Consider the following 27,830-nt stretch of genomic DNA (forward strand, 5'->3'; position numbering starts at 1 on the left):
TATATAGATTTTAAATAAATAGTATTGGAGGAAGGTAAATAGCATTTTAAATTACAACATAGTTTCCCTTAGATCCTAAAAGTTACACCATCTCCCAGTAGTAACAAGAGCTAAGGACTAAGCCTCCTAACATGTGGGTTTAGTGATTAACATTTGAGATTCAAAGAATAATATCCATTTAGCCATTTTCCATCCATGTCCAGCAGCATTATATATTTTCTTCCTAGCAAAATTTAAATATCAAAGACATTGTTTCACACAGTCACCATCTCTTCCTAGAACTTGGGAAATTTCCATATAAGGAAATTTTGTTCATAGTTTATCCATATATTCATAAACTGAGTAGTTTTGAACCTTCATATCTCAGCATGGCCAGCATAAACTCAGAATGTTTAATAAAAACTTTGTCTAAACAATCATGCCCTACTTTATACCACAGAAAGGAAAAAAATCACTTCGCCAGAATACACTAGTAAAAATTTTAGATTTAATGTCCTTCACAATGTCAACATGGCAAAATAAATGTGCTAAATACTTTCAAAAGATTAGCATGGATTCCAAGTATACAAAATTCTGATGCTCTGATGAACTCTTTTTCCGTTCCAGGTGACCCATACAGCAATATATATTATATATGTCTACTCTGGACTCTGAAAAGAAAAGCCAGGCACAATATAAACCAACCATAAATATAATTACTGAAAGTGGTTAACAGACAAGAACAAATAGTCTCTGTTCTCATTAAAGTGTTTTTGTGGTGATGTTCCCAGAATATGCTCATAAATGTCATTTACACGTTGACTGCCCAGGCTTCCTGACTACCCATCCCCTGGTCCCATGATTGACTTGCTCAAGTATTGTTGACTAGTCTAAAGTTTCCAGGCACTCAATTGAATGACATACGGACTGTTTCTCAGATCGATTGGCAAATCTGGATAATACATCAAAAAGACAGAAAACCACACTGATGTGTTGAGCTCAGAAATAAAAACAACCAGTCATGAGAAAAGAATGCTAGAATTCAGGGGAGGGCCTAGGCCCTGCCTGAAATGATGTAACAGACTTTGATGATCCCCCATGGAAGGCCTCACCCTCCCCGGGGAGCAGAAAGGGGATGGGATGGGGGGTTTGGGGGTATGGGATGGTGGGAGGGAGAAGGAACTGGGATTGATATGTAAAATAAGATTGTTTCTATTTTAAATTAAAAGATAAAACATAAAATAAAAAGAATGCTATAATTTCCAAAATCCATACCCAAATACCCAGAGTTTCCCAGATTCTGATGATATTCTTAATGTTTTCATGAGGATAATGCTCCTCTTGCCTTGCCCCATCATAGTATTTGCTGATGAGATGGAGTGAGGTTTCTAGCTCCATCACATCTATTTTTGGTGAGAACCATTCCCTCATCCTTAAAGTGGAATTAATAGTAGTCTCTGCCCCAAGTATTGATTTATTGCTAATCCAGTCCTTATACCATCTATTGGCAATCAGCAGGTGCTCAAAAATTGACAGAAGCCATGGATAAGGCACTTTGCTTTGCAGCAGCCTTATGGAGATGGGGAAAAGGCAGTCTTGGTTTTATAATAGAATGAAAGAGAAGACAAGATAACCCCAGTTTAAAAAAAAAAGGTGCAGGCAAAACTCTTCAAGAACTCAGAGTGAAGTACTTATATTCAATCAAAGGGAAAAGGAAATTTCCTTATGATAAGAGTATGGGATAAGATATAAGATGGGTGCAATTTGGACATCATAGACTAGCACTACATGGAACATTTTTAGAGCACATTACAAAATCCAGCTTACTTAAAATACATTTCAGAGTAATTGGAAGAGACTTCCATTTTATTTATTCTTCATTCAAATTCCACATCCTTAGGCTGTTGGTTTCTTACTGTCCTGCTTAATTTCCATTGTTGTGATAAGCATCACCAAAATTCCAACGAGGAAAAGGTTTTTTTTAAATTTTATAGTATAACCCATCTGGGAAGGGGGTACTTCAATGGGGAAAATGCCTCCATCAGTTTGGCCTGTAGGCAAGTCTCTAATCATTCTCTTGATTGATTGATGTGGAAGGACCCAGCCCACTGTGGGTAATGATACTCTCAGCAAGTGGCTATATGTTGATAAGAAAGTGTGCTGAGCAAGCCATGGGGAAAGCCAGTAAGCAGCAATCCACCATGGCCTACCCTTCAATTCCTGCCCTGATGTATTATAAGCCTGGCTGGAAAAATGGCTCAGAGGTTAAGAGCACTGGCTGCAGTTCCCAATGTCCTGAGTTCAAATCCCAGCAACCATATGGTGGTTCACAACCATCTGTAATGAGATCTGGTGCCCTCTTGTGGCCTGCAGGCATGCTTGTAGGCATAACACTGTATACATAATAAAAACATCTTTTTAAAAATGATTAAATATACCTTTCCTCCTCAAGTTGCTTTTGGTCAAGCTGTTTATCACAACAATGGAAAGTAACTAGGACAGTAAAAATCAACATTCTAAGGACTTGGATTTTTGAATGGAGAATAAATGAAATGGAAGCCTGGGAAAGAAAGTTTGGGCCCTGTTAAACAGCCAAGAAGCCAGAGTAACTAGAGTCCACAGCCCAAGAAAAAGGAAGAAGGCATGGGTGAATAAAGAAGGGGGTCTAGTTTTGATAGCAAAACCACTGTCAGAAATCAGCTTTATTATGCAAATTCATAGTCATGTTAGATTCTGCTGTGTTCAAGAGTTATTTGATCTTACTCTCTTGTTTTTTTATCTAAATTCCCAAATTCTGGGATTTTTTGTTTTGTTTTGTTTTTTGAGACAGGGTTTCTCTGTATTGTTTTGGAGGCTATTCTGGAACTGGCTCTGTAGACCAGGCTAGCCTTGAACTCAGAGATCCTCCTGCCTCTGCCTCCTTAGTGCTGTGATTAAAGGCGTGCGCCACCAACACCCAGTTCAATTCCCAAATTCTTAATAGCTCATCCAAATACCACTCAGGTTAGTGAAAGTGCCCTGGTTTCCTTCTGTTGCTGTGGTACACACCTTAAAGCAACCTGGAAATAAGTATATGTAGCTTACAGGTTACAGTCCATCATTGAGGAAAACCAAAGCTGGAATTTGATTCATAAGTGGCACACAACTTATTGAATTGCTCCCTCTATCTTTCTTAGATGGCCCACACTCACCATTTCAACATTTACCATCAATAGCTGGGCTGTTTGAAGTTTAATTCAAAGATAAATAATTACAGGCATCTTTCTTCTGATAATTTCCCTCCACCTTTTCAGTGTAAGTACAGTCATGCTCCTTACCTTCTCCTTTTGAGAAACTCACAGTTGGTTTCCATCTATTAAATCTTTTATTCCTTGATTCCAGAGGCAGTTTGCACAGCATTGCTGTAGGGATGTGTACTACCTGTGCCTGTCAGGACTTCCCTCCATTTTTCTAGACCCCAAATCCCAAGATTTACCTAATCAATCAAGTCTGCACTTTCTAGCTATCATGATCCACATGACCCTTTTGCTCTGTCCCCTTGTACTTGCACATGGTCTGTGCTACACTGCATAGTCACCTTTGTATGTGGACTCGCTTATAAGCTGGTTAGTGGTGATGGTAGGGAGAATAGGTCAACCTACAGGGTAGGATCACATGACTGCCACCTTTCCCTAAAGCCATTGCAAATGGGAATGAGGCAGCTTCAGAGACTGGAGATGTTGTTTCTTATTTAAGGGTTCCCTGTGATTCTATTTGCTAGCCAACCACCTGTGCAATCAATTCCTGATGGAAAAAGGAAAATCTTCCATCCAGGGTAATTAGGCATGATATGAAGTTACAAATGATACATCTTTCACTTTTTGTTTTCTTTTTCAACTCAGGTTCAGACTAAGTGTTGTAATATCTGTGGATGCAGGCAAATGCTCAACCACTGACCTACTGTATCCCCAACCCAAAATTTACTCTCTTATCTAAATATCATATATCCCCAGAAGGTCCATATAAAAAGTAACTGTCATATTTTATGACCTAAGATTGAGACGGGCTCACATGTTAATCTTTGCCATTAGACTGTGCCATTCTGTGAGTTTAAAGCAATGCCATAATGGAAGAAGTCAATAAAGTCTGAGTATTAGAAACTTCAGCAAAAAAAATGTTCATGATGCTTTCACATGCCTATTTCAAACACTGAGCCAGTCACTGTCTTAGTCAGCGTTATTATTGCTGTGATGAAACACCATGACAAAAGCAGTTGGGGAGGAAAGGATTTGTTTGACTTATACTTCTATGTCATAGTCCATCACTGAAGGAAGTCAGGCCTGGAATTCAAGCAGGCCTGGAACCTGGGAGCAGGAGCTGATGCAGAAGCCACGGAGGAGTGCTGCTTACTGGTTTACTCCTCATGGCTTGCTCAGTCTGCTGTCTTACAGAACCCAGCACACCAGCCGAGGAATAGCAACACCCACAATGGGCAATGCCTTCCCACATCAATCACTAAGAAAATGCCCTACAAACTTGCCTATAGTCTGATTTTATGGAGGCATTTTCTCATTTGAGGCTCCCCCTACTCAGTGACTCTAGGTTGTGTCAAGTTGACATAAAAATAGCTAGTACAAATGACCTCTTGTCAACTTGACACACAAACACATCACTATTAAGCCACAATATTTCGTTTGTTATGTTCCCCATGATCTCGAATTAAAAACATAACTTCAGATTCAAACACATTACAAGTTTAGTCCCTTTAAATTACCCAGTATCTCTAAAAATCTACAATCTCTGAAAAGTTCAAAATCTCTCACCCATGGGCTCCTGTAAAAATCACAATTAAGTTGAACATTTTCTTACTTCAAGAGGAAAGAACCATGTGCAAAGTCTCAGTCTGAACAAAGAAAACCAAACTCCAGACGTGTGAGAAATTCAATATCCCATTATCTGGGATTCACTTACCTTCTTTTGTGCTCCTCCAAAGGTTTTCAGTTACTTCTCTGGCCCCACCTCTGCAGCACACACAGTGTATCTCCAAGGCTCTGACTGGTTCCACTCCACTGCTGCTGCTGCTCTTAGAAGTCATTCGAGGGCACTGGCATCTCCAAACTTCTGAGATCTTCTGATGCAAATGGGCTTCACTTTCACCAACATCCTCTCCTGGGCTCTCTTCACAGACTTCGATGGTGCTACACAGTGCCAAGCCTCAGCTGCTCTCCGTGATCACTTCATACCTTCAAAACCAGAACCACCTGGGTGACTTTTACATAACCAAATTTGACTGCCAGCACAAGATTCAACTTGGGCGGGCCATGTATAGAAGACAGCTTCTCCATGCTGACTCTTGGGAGACACTTTCCAGAAGATTTCACCCAAGCTTTGCTGATCTCTTCTTAAACACTGATTTCACAGTTCTAGCTGACCAGCATCAATTGTTCCAGGAAAGCACAGGCGTCACTTTAGTAATTCTGATATCTTGTTAATATCTTCAGCCCCAGCTAACCAGAACCAGAGACTCTTTTTTCCCCCTTTTTAAAAATTTAAATTAGAATCAAACTTGGTTTACATGTCAATCCCAGTTCCCTCTCCCTCCCCTCTTCCCCTGCCCCCTAGGAACCCCTCCCATCCCAGCCTCTTTCTGCTCCCCAGGGAGGGTGAGGCCTTCCATGGGGGGATCTTCTAAGTCTGTCATATCATTTGGAGCAGGGTCTAAACCCTCCCCTGTGTGTCTAGACTGAAAGAGTATCCCTCTATGTGGAATGGGCTCCCAAAGTCCATTCATGTACTACGGATAAATACTGATCCACTACCAGAGGCCCCATAGATTAATCAGACCTCCAACTGACATCCTCATTCAGGGGGTCTAGATCAGTCCCATGATGGTTTCTCATTTATCAGTTTGGGGTTCATGAGCTCCCCCCTGTTCAGTTCAGCTGCTTCTGAGAACCACAGACTCTTAATTCAAAATAACAAAATGACCGCAACAGAGTCTTTATACTTCCCTCTGAAGCTTCACAAGTCAGGCCTTAATCTTCCACACTGCTCTCAACATTCTTACCTTCCAAGCTCCTAAAGAACATGCCACTGAGCTCCCAACACTCAATGACTTTTCTACTCCAAGGATTGAAAGCCCTTCCACAATCCATCCAAAACACATGGTCAGGTCTGTCAAAGCAATACTCCACTATCCTGATACCAACTTGTCTTAGTTTAGTGTTGCTATGATGAAACACCATGACCAAAAGCAAGTTGAGGACAAAAGGATTTGCTTGCCTTACACTTCCATATTGTAGTCCATCACTGAAGGGAATTAGGACAAGAGCTCAAGCACAGCTGGAACCTAGGGCAGGTGCTGATGCAGAGACCATGGAGGAGTACTGCTTACAAGACTTGCTTAAACAGCTTTCTTATATAACTCAGGATCACCAACCAGCCAAGGGATGGCGCCACCCACATCAATCACTAATTAAGAAAATGCCATCCATGCTTACCTACAGCCTGATCTTATGAAGGCATATTTTCAATTGAGGTTCTCTCTTCTCCAGTGACTCTAACTTGTGTCAAGTTGACATAAAACTAGCTAGCATGGTCACCTACTAGACTACTAGAAATATTCATAACCTAGTAAATCATAAATCCAATGAATATAGAAATTCCTTATGTATCTAGAACATCCATGTAAAACTTTTTGTAAATGACTATCAGCTAATACATTTCCATAACTTATTAACAATTATGACTATGACAGGCACTATTCTAATGCTCCTGTGAATCTTATCTCACCTAACACTCAATACACTGCAAATAGCTATAGTATTTATCTTAATCCCTCAAGAAAAAAGCAAAGTTTTGAATATAAAGAGATATGCCTAAATGTATTAGTGCATAAATGTGAATAGATATAAAAATAATGTCAAAACCACATTAAGTTGCATAAAAGGAAGCTTCAATAAATTGAGAAATATTCCTTGTCTCTCTGGAGAGGGAGATTTAAACCATCAGATATCACTTTTCCCAATATGTTAAATTCTGAGGTTTATTAAAAATATAAATAAAGGTACATAAACCCTGAAGAATTATCATAGGAAGATGAAGTTGTCTAAGGGGAAGCATCGATACTGAGTATTCAGTTGTGTGAAATACACCACCAAAAGCTGTTCAAGCACGGGTAGTGACTTGAAGCAACATTTATCACATACGGGTGTGTGGAAAAAGCACAATGCAGCATTTCTATGAGATGATGTTTCCTACAGTATCAGCGTGTGAATCACACTGTGCCCTTTTCTCTCTGTGGCCTGCACAGTCCGTCTGGAGACCATGTCTCTTCCCCATCAAAGACGGCATTGTTTACATTTTTGATACTTAGAGTAAATAATTTTCATACACAGGATGGTCTGCTCTGAAGTATGAGTATGACTTTTCTGACTCCAACTATTTTCCATAAGTGTCATTGGATTTCTTGTATGTGTGGGTATCTATTCTTAATAATCTGAACTTTGTACGCATACACATATATATGGTTCAGACATATGCTGGATGCTACAGATTTTATAACTTCTGGATACAGGTTTCCTTAGTTCACACTTACAGATGGAAATCCACCATCAAGTACTTACATCTATGAGGGCTTTGTTGTCAATCACAATACAAAGGAGGCTCTCGAATGGTAAGACAAAGCAACCGTGCTATCTGCCATCTCACGTCTCTCTGCCTTCTGTCTTAAATCCCACTATGGGGACCATCTGTACCTATTTTTGTTCCCGAAAGTTCCTACCTCAAAATACCATATATATGGAATTTAGGCATTAAGGTTCCCACACGGAATCCTGAGGGACACTGAAACTGTGACACTGTATGTGCATGATGCTCACTAAAGCCTCAGCTACCCCAGGCTTGTTTGGCAGCAAGACTTGTCCTGGGCCTTTATGGACATCATCAAAACAGACTCCATGGTTGCACAGTTAGGCTACATTTCCCAGATGTAAGGTAAAAGGATCCAGCCAAAAATACACACCCTAAGCAGACCCAAGAAACATACTTTGCTCCTGGAATCAGAGTCAGTGAAAGAAATACATCTTAGCCCTAAAACTAGAGCCAAAAGGCTAAAAAGGACCAGAGAAAGAAGCACACTTAGGCCTTAAAACCAGAGCCAAATCTGACCCTAACTCTATGCAGAAAACTAGCCAATCCATGAGGAGGAGATTAAAATCTGACCAATCCCCATCCTGGAAGCCCTGTAGAAACCCTGTGTCTGTTCAGCTTGTTCTTGCTACCTTCCTGGATTCTTCCCTCCCAATTAACCCCTTGGATGAGCTTTGGTTGAAGATCTCTTTTGGCTGAGCAGAGAGGACCCTGGGCAGAGCCGGGAGCAGAGCTGAACTGTAGCAACTTTGCCCTGGAAACCTTCTCCCTGTAGCAACTTTGCCCTGGAAACCTTCTCCCGTTGGAGCAAAACTGCTACACTGGGCAAGTATCCCCAGCTGGAAGACCATGTCCTACCTGAGCAGAGTGATACATTGGAGAAGCCTTTCCCTGAGGCAAGGCTGTAAGCTACTATGCTTGCTTACTGCAGCCTGTGGTAGTCCTTGGCTTCCGAGCTCCAGGATACCTTTCTAACTGAGCTGTGTAACACTCAGTATTCTGTGACTCCCAAGTGCCAGAATACCTGTCCCATCTGATCCTCACGAAATGCCCTGGTAATGTAGTTTTGCATAGTGCCGTCTTAGCAAATTGGTATCTGTTAGAAAGCCTGAGCCCATCAGAGATCTTTCCATTCACTTGTCACAGAAACTTACTAAGTTGGAAGTTCTTTCCTCAAGGGAGTAGGGGAGGAAGACCCTGAATCGCTGTTTGTATAAGTCAGCTTTCCATCGTCATAATAAAACCAGAAAAAATAAAGGGAAAAGATTTGTTTTTGCCTCATAACCTCAAAGCTTTCTAGCACAGCTTCATGGCTCCAAGCCTATAGTGAGACAGTATGAAGTATATGATTAAGGAGTTGTTTGTTCACAGCCAGTAATCGTGAGAGAGAGAGAGAGAGAAGGGGCCCAGGTCCTGTTGTGAAATATTCGTTTAGCCAAGCAAAGACATTTGTTCATGCTACATTCATTAACTATGTAAAGCTGTGTTGCATCAGACTTAATTAAATAAAATTAACCTGGGCTCAGGTTGACAGGAAGTAGCAGAGAGGAGCTTAGTGTGTTTGTTTGTTTGTTTTTATGGTTGGGGCAGTGTGGAAGGGAGTGGCTTCTGGGTCACCAACAAAGAGAGGAAGTTAACCAGTTGCTACTGGAACCCTTAGCTCACAGGTTTTCACTCTAGCCTTTGAATTTCGAGTTTTGGTAGAACGATAGAGATTTAGTTAGAATTACCTTTTTGTGGCAGCAATGGAGCCATTGTCTGAGTGAACAGACACCCCCCACCCCCCATGAGGCTATGGCCTGAACAGCTGGGCTGCTAGTAGTTTAAAGAGCAGCCATTGTAAATGAGGTAAAACAGCAAAGTCGCAGTGTCTCCTTCAAGGGAAAGTCTGCAGTGACCTATCACTTCAGATCCTGCCCCAACAGGTTTCCCTAGCTCCCTATAAAGGCACAGGCTAGGAACCAGGTCTCCAACAAAAAGTCTGTAGCAGGGCACTCCAAGACTTGCTCACTGACCAGGAACCCTGACCTAGACTTATGGTAAATAAGAAAAACAAACACAAAAACGTTTTCAAACCACTGAACATGAAGCACTATCCAGCCACACTGTCAGTGTAGTTTAGACACAGACACCATGTTTTCAATGACAGAAAGAGAAATTATACCTTTTCATAACAAAGCAACAATTTGTTACAGATATAAACAGAAACATTCCCTAGGAGGATGGTCATATATGGGTCATGGAAAGTGTCCTACACATACTGCTAGAGATTAATTTCCTTTCCTCAGATGTCATTGGGATCACAAAGGTCAGTTTATCCTTTTGTGTGTGAAAGAAAGAAAAATTCCCAGCTCACTTTAATGAGGATCTGTGACAAATATAGCACCTGCCACCTGCTCTCAGGTGATACCCACTTTCTGGATGCACTACTACCTGGCTGATGAACGCCCATCATCCTGAATTCTCTGCTTGGACGTATCAGACATCTGATGACTCGCCCATGTTTATAGGATAGCCCAAAATTCTGTCTGACTTAAGCATTCCCACAGATTATTCTTTTATGAGATGTTTTGTGTGTTGGGAGCTATACTATTTCTCATGTATCATTACATGCAGTTGTTAAACAGTCCTATAGTATAATCTCACTACCTTATTACCAATGTCCAGATCCTTACCTAAGAGCAAAATAACAGAATTGGAAACAAAATAAGAAAACTTAACATTCTCTTCCACTGACAGAAAAAAATGCTTTGTATTATTCTTGTGAATGGTTAATTGCTTTTTCTTTATTATTTTAATTAAAATTTTCATACACTTGTTTTCATTATGTTTTATCCCCACCAAATACTCCTAAGTTCTCCCCATCTCTCTACTGACTCAACATTATGTCCTCTATCTCTCTCCCTCTTTCAAAAAATAAAAATAAAAAATGTCAAAAAACAAGAAATAAAACAATCCCACAAAATAGAAGCCAAAAAAAAAAAAAGCAAAAGTCAAAAAATGACTTCGTCCCAAAAGGAAAGCAAAAAAAAAGTTCACAAAAATAACATCGAATTAATTTTGTGTTGGGCAACTACTCCTGGGCATGTGGCCTGTCCTGGGGTGTAGTTGATATAACCAGTGATGACACACTGGAGAAAACTGGTTTTCCTTTTATGAATGATTATCCATTACAGACAGTGTCTTGATTAGGGGTAGAGCCCCATGTCCACTTCTCTCTCTCAGTGCTAGGACCCTGTCTGGCTTGAACTTGTATGGGGCTTATGTGTGCTGTCACAGTCTCTGTGAGTTCAGTCTTATGTCTGAAAGACACTCTTTCCTTGGTGTCATCTATCTTCTCTGACTCTTAGAATTTTTCCTTCTCTTCTTACCCATAGCTTTCTGAATCCTTAGAGGAGGGGTTTGATGATGCCCATTTAGGACAGAGTCCAAGTCTCTCACTTGTCTGCGCATTGTCCATTTGTGGGTCCCCGTGTACATTCCCACGTACTACAAGAAGAGGAGTCTCTGATGTGGGTTGGGAGAGACACTGATCTATGGGTACAGGCATGTGACATCAATAAAAAAACATGGCAGCATATCATTAGACATGGAGAAGTCAAACTGGTGCCTAATTAGAAATCTCATTCCTGCTAACTCATGGTACTGAAAGATGCTCTGCATACTACAGGAAGAAAAAGGCAGTTATAATGGGTCTTCCTTTGGACTGCCAACTCCCAAGTAATGATATGGAGACTTCTTATTAATTATGAAAGCTTGGCCTTAGCTTAGGCTTGTTCCCAACCAGCTCTTAAAACTTAAATTAGCTAATTTATATGTCTGTGTTCTGCCATGTGCCCCAATTTCCACTAATCAATACTTTATATCCAACTTACTCCTCATCTGGCTGGTGAATCTCCTTCTTCAGATTCTTTTCCACAGTTCCTATCTCAGCCCAGGAGTTCCATCTGTCATTTCCTGCCTAGCTCTTGGTGGCTTGAGTCTTTATTAAAGCAGTCAGAAGCTGCCTTAGAGGGTGAGGTTAAATAGAGACACATTTTTCACATAGTATACAAAAAATTATCCCAACAGGTAATCATCAGTATAACACAACTACAAACCCTGCAACCTATAACAGAAACCTGTCTTCAAGATATATAGATGAAATAGTGGCAAAAAGTTAAGGGTGTAGCAAACCATTCTTTTGCTAACATATAAGGCCCCCTCCATGAGATGGAACTCATAACTCATACTGCAAAGGTTACCGAATCTGAGACTAAATTGGTCGTGGGCTTAGGGAAAAAGCTTCCTTAATGCTTTGCTGAAGTAACATAGCAATAATGTGACTCCTGATTGCATACTGATTACTAATTGTTAATGTGGTTTTCTGAATTATTTCTCAGAGTATGAAGTGTGCCACTCAGATTTCACATAATGTAACAAATAACTGAGATAATGAAAGATTTATTTAGGCTTATGGTTTTCAAGGTTCCATTCCATATTGATTAACCCTGTTGCTTTGAGCCTGTGGTGAGGTGACATATCAAGGCATGGATGCAGGATAGAACAAGCAGCTCACACAGTGGTCAGAAGCAAAGAGAGAAAGGGCGCTAGAGATCAAAGTCCAACCAAAATTCCCTTTGACCATGTCTATGTGACCTTAGAACTCACCTAATAAGGTTCTACCACCTCAGAGTAACACTACACTGGGAGCCAAGCCTTTGACACATAAACTTTCAAGGAACATTCTAGATATGAATCATAGCATGAGGAATCTCCATATACAAAAAGAGGAAGATACTTTGTCATCAAGTGAAGCCAAAGAAGGAAGACAATTTTTCTTCTACAAAAGACAACATTTTAATCATAAAGAGCACCCAGACTCTATAGACAGTTAATTGGTATACTAGATGCAGCAGCTTGGAGCTGAGGAGGTGCAAAAAGTACTATAGATTCCAGCATGCATTGGGGCTCCTCCTGGCTCTACACCAACCTACCATTTACTTGAGAGAATTTTATCTCCTAAAAGGCCCTACTCCATCATCAGTCTCTTTTTTTTCTGCCTTTAAAGTCTTAGGAAATTCACTGCAATAGCTTCAAAGTATCTTTTGATAACAAACCTTTGCTCTCTTTTTCAAAAAGTGAGGGGAGACAAGGTACAGCATCATAGCATCTTCCACCAGCCACAATCTGTTTGTTGTTCCTATGAGCTTTGCAAATACTGGGAAAGGAGATAGCATTATAATGCTTGCCTCAGGGCGTGTGTGTGTGTGTGTGTGTGTGTGTATGGATAAGGTATGTGTGCATTATGTATAGTATATGTACATGTGAGGTGTGTATGTGTGTGCATGTGTGTATGGTGAGGGATGTGAGTGAGTGTGTGAGGTAGCTGTACATGTAATGTGTGTTTGTGTAAGCTATGTGAGTTGTTTATAAAGTGTGTATGTGTAAGGTGTATGTGTGCATTGTGTAGTCTGTGTACGTGTGAGCTGTGTTCATGTATGAGAGAGAGTTTCAAAACTATCTTTATTTCTCCTTCTCCAAACTTTCACTGTGGACTTGGAAATGGAAAAAATACAGCACTTTTATACCATAAAATAAGCACTTCTTTTGAGACAGGGTGTTAAATGATAGATGACAATTTCCAACTTAAATTTATTGTATTATGTTTATAGCCTATGTGATATTTCCTTATTGATGTTTTGCCCATTGGTCTGAATCTCTTAATTCTTATTTAGTTAGAATAATGTTCTACACAGAACCCAAGGAACCCAGTGACAGAGAACGAGGAACGATGAGCAAATTGGCAAAGAATGGGCTGGCAAAACCAGCAGAGACAGCTGATCCGAACAGGGGGGGAGCTCTTGGACCCCAGACGGACAGCTGGGAAGCCAGCATGGGACAGATCCAGACCCCCTGAATGTGAGAGTCAATGAGGAGGCCTGGGCTACCTATGGGGTCCTGAGCAGTGGATCAGTGTTTATCCCTCGAATACTAACAGACATCGTGTGTCCATAACACAAAGAGGATTGCTCTCTCTGTCTGGACTCATAGGGAAGTGCCTGGACTCTACCCTGAATGAAATGATAGCTTCTAGATATCCCCTATGAGGAAGGAATTGGCAATAGGGTGGGAGGATGGGGGGGGGGTGGGGAGAGGGATGCGGGAGGAGGGGAGGGAGAGGGAACTGGGATTGACATGTAAAACAAGCTATTTAAAATTTAAAAAGAAAGTTAGAAAAAATAAAATAAAATAAAAGTCAAAAAAAAGAAGAATGTTCTACTATTTTTTCAGGGTGTGTTGCTTATGATTCAAATATCTGTCCCCTATGGAAATCATTGTGAACAGTTTAAGAGACCTACAACTTTAAGACTAGTCCCACATTCAGTGACACAATGCATTCTCCTGGAGCACTAGAGATGATCCAGACTAAGGTTGATTTAAACTTGTAGGCCCATTCTCTGCATTACTGCATATGAAGATACCTCTCTCTCAGAGACAAGCAAAATCATATAGCAAAGGACTTCAATGCTATTAAAAGTGTAACTAGTCCTGATTAATAGCCACCTGGGCTGGAAAGAGGGTTCCCACAGTTAGTCCAATTAATCACCTGGTTTAGTATTAATGTAATTCTCCAAACTTGGTGAGAAAGAATCATCCACAAAGAATAATTGCTGTTTACTATACATGAAATTGATAGAATTTGTTAATCTGAAAAACATCTGAGGTGTCTGAATCCAATCATGTGTTTTAATTCTTCAATTTACAAAAGTAAACAAGGATTGGAGGATAGCTTACTTAGTAAAGTGTTAGCTTTTCGAGTATGAAGTTTACTCCAGTCCACAGAACACATATGAAACAGAAGTTGAAGAAATGGACCCAGGTTTGTTTGCCAACACCCACATGGTGGCTGGCAAGCATTGCAACTCAGGTTCCAGGAATTCCAGTGGCCTCTTCTGACCTCATGTATGCACAGACATACATGCAGGGTGTGATGATACATGCTTATAAGCCCAGAGTTTCAGAAGTGGAAAGATCAAATGGTTGGGGCTTGCTGACCTGACAGCTATTGTGTGACACTTTTCTTGAGAAGGCGTAGTGCAAATACCTAAACACTTAATATGGAACCTTCCAAAAGACAAATTACTCTTTACCACAAAAGTGCAACTTGGTGAATCAGTGAGTTGATTTAGATTGCTTATAGGAGAATGGATGAGGGGTTCCCTACAGAAACAGAGACAACACAAATGCAGCTGCACCAGGGAAAGCCCATCCTAGCACAGGTGATCGCTCATGTAAGCTGGAAACTTGGGGCTCTTTGTATGACATACAGGCATCTCAACAGGTCATAGATTTCTTCCAGGCAGCTTGTCAGGTCTGAGACTGCTCAGCAGTCTGACTACTTACATAACCCTGAAAGGGAAACAGGGGTCTTGTGCATCTAGTCAGTTTTAGGAACTTCTGGAAGCTAGTGTGTTTTTCACTTCCTAAATCTTACCTAACTTCCCTTTAGAACTTCTTGAGTCTTAAGGAACTTCCCTCCATCATGGAAGCTTTAAGTTTAGATGTGACTACACGTAATTCTAGCCTATTCTTGCCTGGTGACAAGGCAAACCAGGCCAGTGAGATGAACTGCTTCAAAAACAAATGGACTGCAAATGAGGAATGCCACTGAGGTTGTGCTCTGAGTCATATGTGCACTTATCACACACACACACACTCACACATACACGCATGCACGCGCGTGCACACACACAGAGACAGACAGACAGAGAGAGAGAGAGAGAGAGAGAGAGAGTAAACAAAACAGGAATCTGCCCTTCTGTTTTGAAGAGGTATCTGTATTTTGAGGGTATCAAGGATCAAGGTTTATTCATAGCAGGAGCTGACATAAAATCATTCTTAAGAATGAGATTTATTAGGAAAGAGAGTTCTGATACCATAGGAGCTATGATGGGACAATAAGATAGAGGGCATTATGTGGGAAGTATATCATAGTAGGGGCAGCATGAAGGACCCTGCAGTGGAAGAGAATTATAGGCACTATTAGCTTAACATGAGAGTTGGAGACATAGCCTCCATGGATAACATGGCACAATAGGAGAGAGACTATCAATGGGGGAGTACAAGAAGGAGAGAAAAAGTGTGTGTGTGTGTGTGTGTGTGTGTGTGTGTGTGTGTGTACATGCATGTTAGTACACTAGCCAGAGAAAGAGAGATTGAGGGAGGGAGAGAGCCCTTTTCTCAAGGGGTCTTATGTGCTTGGTCATAATTCAGTTTCCAGATAGACATTCAGTGCCAAAATAAGGAAGCAAATTTGTTTACAAATTGCTATTACATCCTTGGTAAATAAAAACCAAACAGTGGGTGCTTGTTAAGTCTGTGTCTCAAGCTACAGGCAGATCTAGACTTAAAGCTGTAGGCCCATGATCCAACAGAGGGTACCAATGAGCCTTGCTGAAGAAATGTTCACATCATTTTTTGATGCATGCGGCCTACATGGTAAACATATTTTGGTCTTCTCAATATTCAGAAATCAAACTTTTCTCATAGCATACCACATCTGGAAAGCATGAGGTGGGCTAGGGAACCTGGTAGTTGTGCAACACTAAACCACATCTTTCCACTGACTAACCAGACAGATACCTGATAACTGTGTACTTTATCATGAAACGGCGGGCAACTCCCAAGAGATCAAATTTATGTCTATTAAGGAAGTGGTGGCAGACATTTGGGAAGCAGTTTATTGCTTTGAACCAAATTGAGCATAACCAGAACAGATTAATATAACTTCAGCTGGTGATGGTCCACCCTTTATGTGTTCCCACTGAAGCCTCTGAAAGAACAATTGTACAAGCATCACTACCAGTAGATAGTGATTATGGAGAAATTTGTACTTATCCAACATTGTATTTTCATAGATCTACTAATGTTTTGAGCTGTGACAGTAAGACTTTGTAGTCTTAGAGCTAGGGATGGACAAAAGAAAGTTTAAACAGGGCTGTCATTAATACAACCCATCCTAACACCTGCATTCCATTCCAAAACGCCTATTGCTAAATATAAGTCCCAGTTCAAACATGAGAAAACTGGTTCCAAGTTTCCTGAAGCAGCAACTGTTACAGCTAATATTCAAATGCATTCTGTGTTAACAATCATTGTAAGACAAGTCTGCATCATCTCCATTTTTGTGGCAAGAAAGTAGGTTTTGGTTTACTTTCCAACATGAATATTTGTCTAATAACCTTGCTTCAGGCACCATGAACACGAATATCTTCAACACAACAGCTATGCATTGAATGTTATTTTGTGGCAGGAATATTCAAGCAGAAAAAATGGATAAAAATGGGTCACTGAAAGATATGGATTAAAAAAAATCCCAGGTAAAGTCAAAGGTTAATAGAGAGTAGAATAAATTGTATGCAAAAGCTAGCATCTAATATCATCTCATAAAATGAATATAACATCCATTATAGGAAACTGCATCATCTTCCAAGTTTGTTTCACTAGTCCTGAATAGGATACCTCCATTTCTGTTTGGTCATAGATGACAGAGTCAGTTTGTACACAGGGATGCTTTGTACATGAGTATACCTGCTAACACTAAATGGCAGTCTGTGTAGCTAAACACTTTTCTGTCTCTACCCCAGCCTCAAATATTTACTGAGTGGGTTACTCTAGCTCCACTATCAATCATTGTTCCTCCTTTCCATGCTTTCTAGCCTTCTCTTGGCTATTTTCCTTATTCAAGAGTGTCTAGCTGAACTCATTAAAGTCAAAATTACATGTGAGGCAAATTTAGTCTTCCCAAAAAGCTTAAAACCAAGTGAAAGCCATACTACAGCCTGGACTCGGCAGATGGTCAGATTTCAGCTATCCTGGAAAAGGACCAGAACCAAGCTCTGACTTGTGCCTCCTACTGCATTTGTTGACATCAAGAATACAACGGCACCCTACAATTTGAGCCAAAATCCTTTTAAAACAATGGTGATGATGGTAATGTTGAAGCATATGGTAAAAGCAACAATTACAGCAATAGAAAGGATGAGAAGGAGAAGGATGAAATGATGTAATATTTACACACGTATACAATATGCTTTATGGTTTTATTCAGAGTACATTCTGAAACAACCTTAAGAAGTTGTGTTTATATTTTTATGACGAGGAAACTAGTAGCAACTCGCCTGATGTAAGTGGTAACTAGCAAGTGATACAGCTAATATTGGAATCCATGCCCTTTGATATTGGAGCCTATTTAATAAATATCACAGTGCATATCTGCATCATCTCCATTTCCATCCTCTTCTCCATTTCCTCCTACAACCTGCCAGTCACAAAGTCAGGTAAATTTTATAGCCACAAAATGTTAACCTTCATCCTTGCCCTCTCTCCCTGGGGCTATAGCAACTGATATGTGCCAAGCTAGCTTCCTTTTGACTAACCTTATTCTCTTCCAGCCATCCTTCTTAGAGATGGCAGACTGACAGTATTAGACAAACAAATCTCACCATATTGCTCCTGTCTCATACCTTCCCCAGGACTCCTGCTCAGTGCAGAGATAGGGTCATATCCTTAACAGAGGTGCAAATTTTCTGCAGTCCAACCCTGTGCCACATTCATAGCTCAAATGTCTCAAATGAGTCTTCTTGCTCCCTCATTATTTATTCAGTTTCTTTTGATTTATCATCCCAGATCCCATTCTTGGCTTTCAACATCTCCCTGAAAATCCATTTCTGGCTACTATGCCTCTCATTGAGCAATGACCTCAGACTTAGTCATTCCATAGGGTAAGACTAATTCTTTCTCTTCTATTCTCTCAGAGGATGCTATGATTAGCTCTAGGGTAACATCTAATTTCTCCATGGGGTTGTTTGGGTGGAGGTTCTAAATGCAGTAAGATTAATAACTAAGTCAGGTCCATGCCCACTACTATCCAGTCTCTTCCTATTTCCACAGCCTTATGCTCTGATCCATAGCTGATGCATCATGATGTTAACTGGTTTTGTGTAACTAATTGTTCATGCCATAGTATCTAGATCAACTGCTCTGATCACTGTGCACCAAAAATCATTCCTACCCTTTCAAGTCCACCTTCTCTAAGGTCCCCTCACCCCAAGAAGGCCAATTCTTTTTGCAAATGCAATGGAAGTTCATCTCTCTGGAATTTTATCTGTTTTTATTTTGTTTCTAGTATGAACTGAATTTCTCTGATAAAGCTACATTAATGTTGAAGTTCTTGCTGCCTGGTTAGAACTTCATGATTGTGGAGATACCAAAAATCAATAGTGAAAAGTCTCTTGAGCTACCTGCAACCCTCTTAATAAGAATTCACAACTAACTGCTATCAGAGGACTAGAAAAATCACTGGTCAGTGACTCTGTGCCTAAGATAAGGATGGATCCTCCTAGAGCATCCTCTAAGATGAAGAAGCTGAAGAATATGAAAGAAGTATGCAGAGCTTTTAACAGAACCAGAATTCACTGAAAGTTTAATACACTTTTCAAGATAGGTGAACCAGAAAAATAACCCAGAACAAGCCACTTTGAGCCTCTAATTACTGATGTCCCTGTGGAAGTAGGTGTGAAAACTGCACCCTGTCCAGAAAATCAGCTTTGGGTACCAAACTTGGACTTTGGTTCCTCATGCAACAGAGAGATTAATAATTAAACAGACCCTGTTTTTGTCAGTTTAACTTGCAGTCAGTCAAAGGCTCTTCTGTGTCACCCCAAAATGTAAATGTTTGAGACAGGAAATAGCTAACCAAATTTAGTATCATGAGTTAACCATTTAGCTTTTTTATCTGTGAGCCAAGAAGTATTTACTATCATTGCTTTACCTTCTTGTTTTATGGCTAGTTTAAAGCCCTGATTGTTTGTTTGTGTGTTTGTTTGTATAAGTTTCTTTTTAAGTGAGTAATGATAAGCACTTTGAGACTTACTTGCTTAATTAAATGTTAGCATTTAGAAGTTATAAGATGCAACCCCTGTCAAATCTCTCACTCCCTTATCTAGCCAAACCCAATTTCCTATACCTAACTTAAGATCTTTGGGACTATTGAGTGAAAGTTAGAACATTTGTTAAACATTATAACCATATATCATATATATTATAACCATATAACACACATATATATATATACATATATATATAAAATATATGTCAAGCCTAAAGTAAACAATTAAATAACACCTAAAACTTTAGGAAGACATTTTCCTATTCTGTAATCCTTTCAACATATGCTCCCCACTAATATTAGGTAAAGGCATTGACTTTTTCTCAATGACAATAAAAGCTCAGGTGGACTTTTCAAAGTAGAACATTTCAGATAGTGTCATATGGGTATGCATTCTTGGGCTCTACTCATTAATATTCATAGAAGCATGGGTTCATTCTAGAATATGTTCTAAAAAGTGTTATCTTGTTGATGGATCTTAAATGCATCAAGACTTAATTTTTGTTGTTTGAGTGCATAGCACAGGAAGATGCTGAAGCACTCACTGAAGTCTAACTATCACCATAGCAAATACATTGTGTTTATTAGCATCTCTACCAAGTATATTCATACATTTGATAATTCTTCATAACAAATGTGACAAATTTGGGAATATGATATTTAAACTATATATTGTCCTCACTTCTTGTTTGTAATTCCTAAGATACTTGGAATATTCAAATGACTTTTGTATGTTAATGAATTGGCTTGTGTCTAGTAGTCCCTAGGTAGCTTTAGGATGAGAACTGGTCACCAGAAATACCAAAGCAGAAGTTGAAGTTTGAACTTTATGGCCCATAATCCAAAACTCACAGAGGAGTAAGAGGCAAAAATAAAACCTCTCAGTGATTTGATGAAACATACCTCTATAAAGATAAAGCATTACTCAAACCCTAAAGGACATTAAACAACTTCAAGATAGCTAAACAGTATCAGGATCTTCACATGAAGAAAGGAAGTAAATGCTCCATGCACCTCTCCCCACACTCTGCCTTGTTAGCTGTTTATTAGTATACTTGATAATAACTTCTATAATAAATCATCCATCATAGGAATTTTCACAAAATCTATGATCTTCCTTAGCAGATTAATTATACCTTAGAATGGGATGGGGAAGCCTTGATTTATAACTGGCTTGTCAGAATAATAGGTGAAGCAAACTAAGCCCATAATTGGTACCTGAAGTAGACAAGGCCAGAAGCTATCCTAGGGTCTAATTCTCAATGTGTAGGATGTACCTCTGTCTCTAGGTAGTATCAGTACTGAAATGGTTTGGAGGATACCCAGATGGTATTAATTGTAGAGTTTACTCCTTGACATTGCCGGAGCAGCCTCACTTTAGGTCTGTTGAGAGTACTTTATACAAAATGAGTATGTTTATCCCTGAGAAAAAAGAAGAAATAGAATTCAGTCTGTCTGGCTCATTGCTCAAACTCTTAACCAAAGTTGTTTCAAAGTTTTCTGACTTCTTGAGGCATAAAAAAGAAAACAGCAATGTCCTTTTCTTTCATTTTCGTTTTCATTTTTGTTTTGGATTTATGAAAAAGATTCATCAGCATGGCAATACTGACATTCTAGATTAGATGATTCATTTTGGTGGGGCCTTGATTTCACTGTTCATGACATTTAGCAGTGTTCTGGTCTCTACTCACTAGATGCTGTAGTATTCTCACCCTCGACCAATACCCCAGCTAAAGCAATCAGAAATGCTGAAGACATTGCAGAGGACAACTGAGAAACTCTTAAGGGAAAAGAGCATCATCTTTGTTGAATAGCATTCACAGTTCTAACTTTGGTAGCATGATAACCAGAATGTGGCAAAAAGAATGTGGCAGCTTAGACTAGAGCAGATGATCTCAGCTAAGTGGCCTTAGATTAAACCCATAGGGCTTTGTTTTGGTGTTCACAATTGTCCTAGTGAAATGTATCAGCACCTTGGACAATGGCAATTGTAGCTGAGAGAGATGCAGAACTCCCCATACCTGTAACCAAAAACATCTAGGAGGGCATTCCATATAGCTTCTATGGGCTTCCAACATTTTCACCTTGACAAATTCCAGTTAAAACAGTCATAGGGAGTGACTTTTTAGGAGATAACCATTTTAAAAAACATTCTTCAAGGAAATATGTGAAGAGATGAGTCACCCAAATTTGCCATGATCACAGGGCCAGGTATTTCAGTGAATTATTCATATACAAATTTTGGATCTTCAAAATTTGATAGTAGTAGCGTTCCATCTAAGCCCTTCATTTTCTGTCATACAAAGTTTGGTCTTGGCTTTAGTGTTGCCAACCCAGGATTTAAAAAAATGTGTACAACTAAAATGAGCAAAATATTAGTCAGGAGAATTTGCTAAGAGACCTTTGGAGTATTTTTAAAGACAAGGGCTAAAAGTCAAGCCTTCAGCAAGAAAACATGGGCAACACAATTGGAATTCTTAGCTTGGCCCTGGGAGTGTCAGAAGACTCATCCTGGTTGTACACAAATATTACCATATGACCATCAACCTCACATTACTGCATAAGAGTTTAGATGTTAAATTGTAACTACTATGGCACATGCACAAAAATTGAAAAATTCAGGGGTTAGCACAGCTCCTATCCAATTATGACATTTAAATGTGTGACTCATTCTTTTTATTATGAAACAAAATACAAATAACACACAACTCAAGCTAATCCAAATTTCCATTAGCCAACACAAGGAAAAGAATTTATTTGCATAACTCACAAAAGAGTAAGTCTATAGTCTATGTTCTCACAGGAAGTGGTTAGACACAGTCTTGACAGGTGTTGATCTATAACCTCACCATTGTAATGAGAGTAGTTTGGAAACAATGGAGGAAAAAGATCTCAGCTTCTGCCTGCCTGTAGGAGCTCTGTGACTCTGAGCATGACATTCAACTACTCTAGCACCTCACTTTTCTGTCTGCATTCTGAGAAGAATGGTGTCTACATAGTAAATCTTCTGAAAGGATGCTTTTCCTCCAGGGCTTTTCTGTGCTTGCCAAGAAGAGTATAAGCTCTGTAAGGACATTTCATATGCTACCATTCTGGTGTGCAGTGGTTTCTCACCTCTGGTTATGCATGTCTGTGCTCATTCACCGGCACATTGACTTTCCCTCTTGCCAGTCAGCAGCTAATAGCCTGGAAGAACTCCTGAATGCTTGGCTCCATTCACTTTGAACAGCTCTTTTTTATAATCTGAGCTGCATGAATATGTTATTTTCTATTATTAATACTACTGCCATTCCTGGAGGATCCCATGTAGCTTATATTGTCAATCTGGGGATTCTATTCAAAATCCATCTTCTGGCATACTTCAGTGTATGAGAAGAAGCTGGGAGGCAATGTATTGCATAGTCCACAAGGAGCATCATGGTGACCTCACCTCACTATTCTAGTATTTTCTGTCCTGGCCTTCCAGGGTCTGCAGAGTGACAGCCATGAAAGCATGGTACAAAACATACGGTAAAAATGACCTTCATACAAAGGCAATACATCTGACTTCTGTGCACTATTGAAATAACTTTTGGCTGAAGTCAACCTTCACTAACATCTATGCTATCTTAAAATTTCAATATTTTATTCCATCTCAAGACATTTGCTGACAAGTGACATTTCTCAGAAACTTTCCAAAAGACTGTGAGATAAAAACCTCAAAATCAAGAGGTCAACAGACAGTTTATTTTCGCCCAAACAACCTATGAGTTAAAGGATATTTTTGAATGCAGCTCTCTGAATTCATAGGGTACTTGTGTAGGGGTACCTCAGAAACTTGGTTAGGGGATTTGAGTTTTGGGCCCCAGGACCTCCATACTTATTTAAATCAGAACAGCTCAAAGCCAAACTACTTTTAATATATTAGAATTATTCATGAGAATAAAAAAAGCAGTTGTGTTACTGAAAAGACATTTGAACACATCTGAAATGGTGCCTGCAGGGCCTTGTATAGAGCTTCTAATCCCATCCTAGACTGAGTGAACTTGCAGTTTTTGAAAATCAGGGGCTTAAGTGGCCATAAAACTTTAAAGGACATTCAGGAGAAAGAATCAAAGTAGTTAGAACTTGGAGAGTCTTGTAGCCACAAAACTTGTGAAAACCAGAATTTGGCTCCTATACTTTAATTCCTTACTCAGTTTCTCAAAACTCTTCCCCTCCTACATCCAACCCATCATTTTGCATCCATAATTAATCCCATTCTTATCTGACTCATGTCTGCATCATCTACTAGCACCAAATCCACCTTAAGACTACATTGAATATTCACCTCTACAAAATGCTCACTTAGCATATGCATCAATGCATGGTGGCGGCCACTTTCTTCTTTCCAAATATGTTGAACTTTTAGACTCCAGAACATGGATGTCTGTGGCTGTGCCTCTGCATCTCATTTGTCTCCCTTGTGCCTTCTTGTCCCAAGCTCAGTGGTTCTGTCCTAAGACCGCTTGTCTTCTCTGAAGAGCTCACTGACTCCCCTGATTTCAATTCTATCCAAGTACTAAGGCTACTTAAACGTTCAACCCCTGGGCTGTAGATTCACACATCTCCTCGAAAGTGTCTAAATGTTATTTCACATAATCTAGTCCTACATTTTCAGTTACCATAGTCAATAGTGTCACTTTCTGCATATCTGCCCAATGTAGAAGCCTAGGCATCTTTGGGAATGCCAAAATACTCAACTATTCTCCTCCCTTCTCCTTCTATTTAACTAGTGATAAGGGAACCATGCTGACCCCTAAGTATTTCTCATAGTTTCCTACTTCCCACTCCATTTGCATTCTAAATGCCAGCCAGGACCTTCTGTTTTTCTAGCATCCCTCCCCAGTTCTCATTTTCCAAGGTTCAGGTCAACAGAAATTTCTGAAATATTAATTATTCGTACTTTCCACCATCCTATAGCTGTTTGACATGCTGGTAAATTCAAGTGCCTTACTGGCTTTCAAGACATGTTAAGTCATATTCCTGCTGAGTTCTAGGACCTGTCTTAGTATAGTCTACCAAAGTCTGGGTTAAACATTCTTTGTTTCTATGGCCTTGTCTTATGTTTCTCTTGTCTTTGACTTGAATGGTCTTCAGCATTCTGCATAGATTACTTCCTGAAGAAAGTGTCTGCACATTCCCCAAGTCCTGGAAAACTTAGCACCTGTGTGTTCCCAGCAGCATTGCTTTCTTTATGTGAGCAATCATCATATTGTATCATCACTGTCAGTTTACTTTTTTCATCTCCTATACAGACTGTAATCTTTAAGATGACAGACCTCTGTTATATCCCTTAACGGCATGCTTAGCATTCAGTGACAAATCCCCAATGAATAAGCAAATGGATCATCTCCAGATAACAAAGGAGAATATGTGTGTCTTCAAGTAGGGACTCATAGTGCTTGGCATTTGAAATCTATAAAAAGAAATGGGAACAGGAAAACAGTAGGGAATTTGGATCCCAAAATGGAAGGGATTATTCAGCATCATCTAAAGCACTTGTCATGGGAGTTATATAAAACAAGATTTAAGTATTTATCAAATCAGCACATAGATACATAAACAAAGGATATTTACAGTGGACATCTGGATTCTGCAGGAGAGACTTTATAGTAGAAAATAAATGCTAAAAAGTACCCAAGATCTCCAAATGTAAGCCTCACACCTTTGGTTGAGGGAATTTGCACAATCAATGAGTATTCAAGAAATATTAATATGTTCCACAAGCTAGGGCTTAAGGATTCAAACATCAATATGATTTTTTTAATTTAACAGGCTTACCACATTGAAAGAAAAGTGATTGCTAACAATAAAAGTGATGGTTAGCAAAAAAATCGCTGTTCTGGTGGTTTTTACAAATGCTAGGTAGGAAGAAGGCACTGAAAACTTATTTATAGAATAGAACCACCAATACTGACTTCCAGAAGGCTGTCCTGGAAGAGGTGAAGGCAGAGCTGAGGGAAGAGGTAAAGGAGATAAGCAGGACTTAATCTGACCAAAATGAAAGAAATTTGGGGTGTACAGGGCAGAGGATGCAACCAAAATTACATGAGTAATTAAGGACACACACAAAGCCAGAGCCTAGTTCTTGGAGGAACAACGACAAGACTCAAACCCAGGCATGAGCATCCACACTCAGGGGACTAAAGACAAGAGATAACCAGCTCTTTAGAGGAGATTAGTAGGTCTAGATAAATGGTTCAGCAGTTAAACGCAGCTTCACGAAATCTAATGTCTCTGATATCTGTAGGCCTGGTATATACATGGTGTACACAAATACATGCAGAACAAACAACCATATATAAAAAGTAAAAATCTAAATACATCTTAAAGAAAATTATTAATATAACCAGATGTTATGTTGAAAAATCTACTCAATGCATTGCAAAGTGCAGAGATTAGAAAAAGCAACAATCTAGGAGTTTTAGATAACTTTAAGCATAAATGGATTCCTTATACACATGACATCTCCCTACCTTCTCTCACTTTGATGGTAGTGGGTGACTTGGGGGTGATCTCTCAGGTTTAAAATTATAGAGCCAAGGTACCACCACCAACCCCACAAATGCTGAATTTTCTCCCATCTGGTACATTAACAAAATTATCCTTTCATACAATCTGCAAAGGTCAAGCTTCTGAATTCCTTTCACAAGGTGAAGGCCAACTCAGAGAAAAGACAATGGAGCAGAACGTGGGGGATAAAATAATCTTTAAAATGACTTTGGACTATCTAAGGAAATCCTTCTGCCAGATTTCATCCTGTGCCTATAGGGCTCTTACCCATGTGCAAATACTGTTTCTTCTCTTGTTTGTGAAACATTATAAACTTGGTAAATTCAGATCATTTAGATGGGTGCCTTTGTTAAAATATCAGCACAAGAACAGCTGGCTTATCTCCTTTCCTGGGGAGGAAAGGCATTCCTGAATGTTCCTGGCCGATCTGTCATCTCTTCCTCAAGCCAAGTGACAAGTGAGTGATGCAGAGGGGCTTCAAAAAGTTCAAACCATATTGCATAGCAGATGCTCTGGAACTATTATTCAGAGTCTGCCTGGGCCCCCTATTGGCCTCTGATTCCCTTGAAGCAATTTATGACCTACTCTCTCTTTGCATCACTTATGCTATGACCAAATTAATCCAGAAGATGCATTAACCTCACCTCTGCTTCAATGTTTCTGAAGCCCTCCCCTAGTCCCCCACACCATGCCACCATCTATACACATTATGCCCTTCTGTATATTGTCTACAGCAGACATCTACTAGTGCCAAATGACCAATTTGATATATACTGAACTTTTACCTAATTCACTAGTTCTGTTCCTTTCTGCTTTTGTTCCATCATAAATTCTCCAGAAGCCTCCATTTTTGAAGATAATGATCTTTCTTATTTCTATTTCATCATACTTTCCAAGCTATCTAACCTTAAAATTAACTCGGGTTAACAGTAGCACAATGCTCGCTCTATATGATGTTCTATAGACCGTCTTTGGATAACCATTCCAGAAGCACTAGTTAGTCATTATTATAGTTCTTCTAACAATTGAATCCCATCTTTGATATACTGAGACCACAAAACACTTTGCATTTATACATCGTGTTGAATTCATGACTGCTACCTACACTGCAGCAAATCAAGCGAATTAGAGTTAGATAAGTTTTATTAGAATTAAGTGTCCTCACCCAGGGGCTATGGAAGAATGTTACTTATAATTCAACATTTATTAGGCTTTTGGAATGGACTGGCTTGTTACAGAACAGAGACCCAGGCTCAGTTTTCCTGCAAGTAAATGACAATAACTCACCATCATTCTGTCCATTTCTTTCTTTAAAGGACTGCAGAATGGAATGTATAATGTTTTTTTCCACAAACAAACATTACATGGCTTGATAACTTTCATAAGGAAAATATTTTTCTTGTATCTAACCTATACGTTCAGTTGAAAAGAGCAAATTACTCTAGTTAAAGAATCAAGAGCAAAAATAAATGCCTAATAGAGGAATATTGACAATCAATTCTTTCAGAATTCATTCAATTCTCTTTTCTATCTTTAAGTAGTATGGTATCATACTTCATCACCTTCCTGCCTCAGTCTCTCATATACTGGGATCACATGTACATGATGCAATACTTGGAATGTACAAGCTTTTTGATAGCATGTGGTCATGATGTGCTACACTCACCTGTGTATGGTTGCACTGAAAGTATACCAGTAATTTCAATATTCACCATTTCATAGAATTCATAATTCAAATGTACTCTCTTCAACAGAC

General features: G+C 39.5%; 1 long non-coding RNA gene across 1 annotated transcript; it reads right to left on the reverse strand.

Annotated features, from left to right (window-relative positions):
* Positions 1–492: 492 nt before the first annotated feature.
* Positions 493–27,830, reverse strand: LOC110340290. Its single transcript, XR_002382072.1, has 3 exons — positions 27,741–27,830; positions 4,930–5,201; positions 493–650 (listed from the first exon to the last, which is right to left on the reverse strand). It is a non-coding gene; the product is annotated as an uncharacterized LOC110340290 (long non-coding RNA).

The sequence above is a fragment of the Mesocricetus auratus genome, unplaced genomic scaffold, assembly GCF_017639785.1.
Source record: "Mesocricetus auratus isolate SY011 unplaced genomic scaffold, BCM_Maur_2.0 Super-Scaffold_100026, whole genome shotgun sequence".
Classification (NCBI taxonomy): Eukaryota; Metazoa; Chordata; class Mammalia; order Rodentia; family Cricetidae; genus Mesocricetus; species Mesocricetus auratus.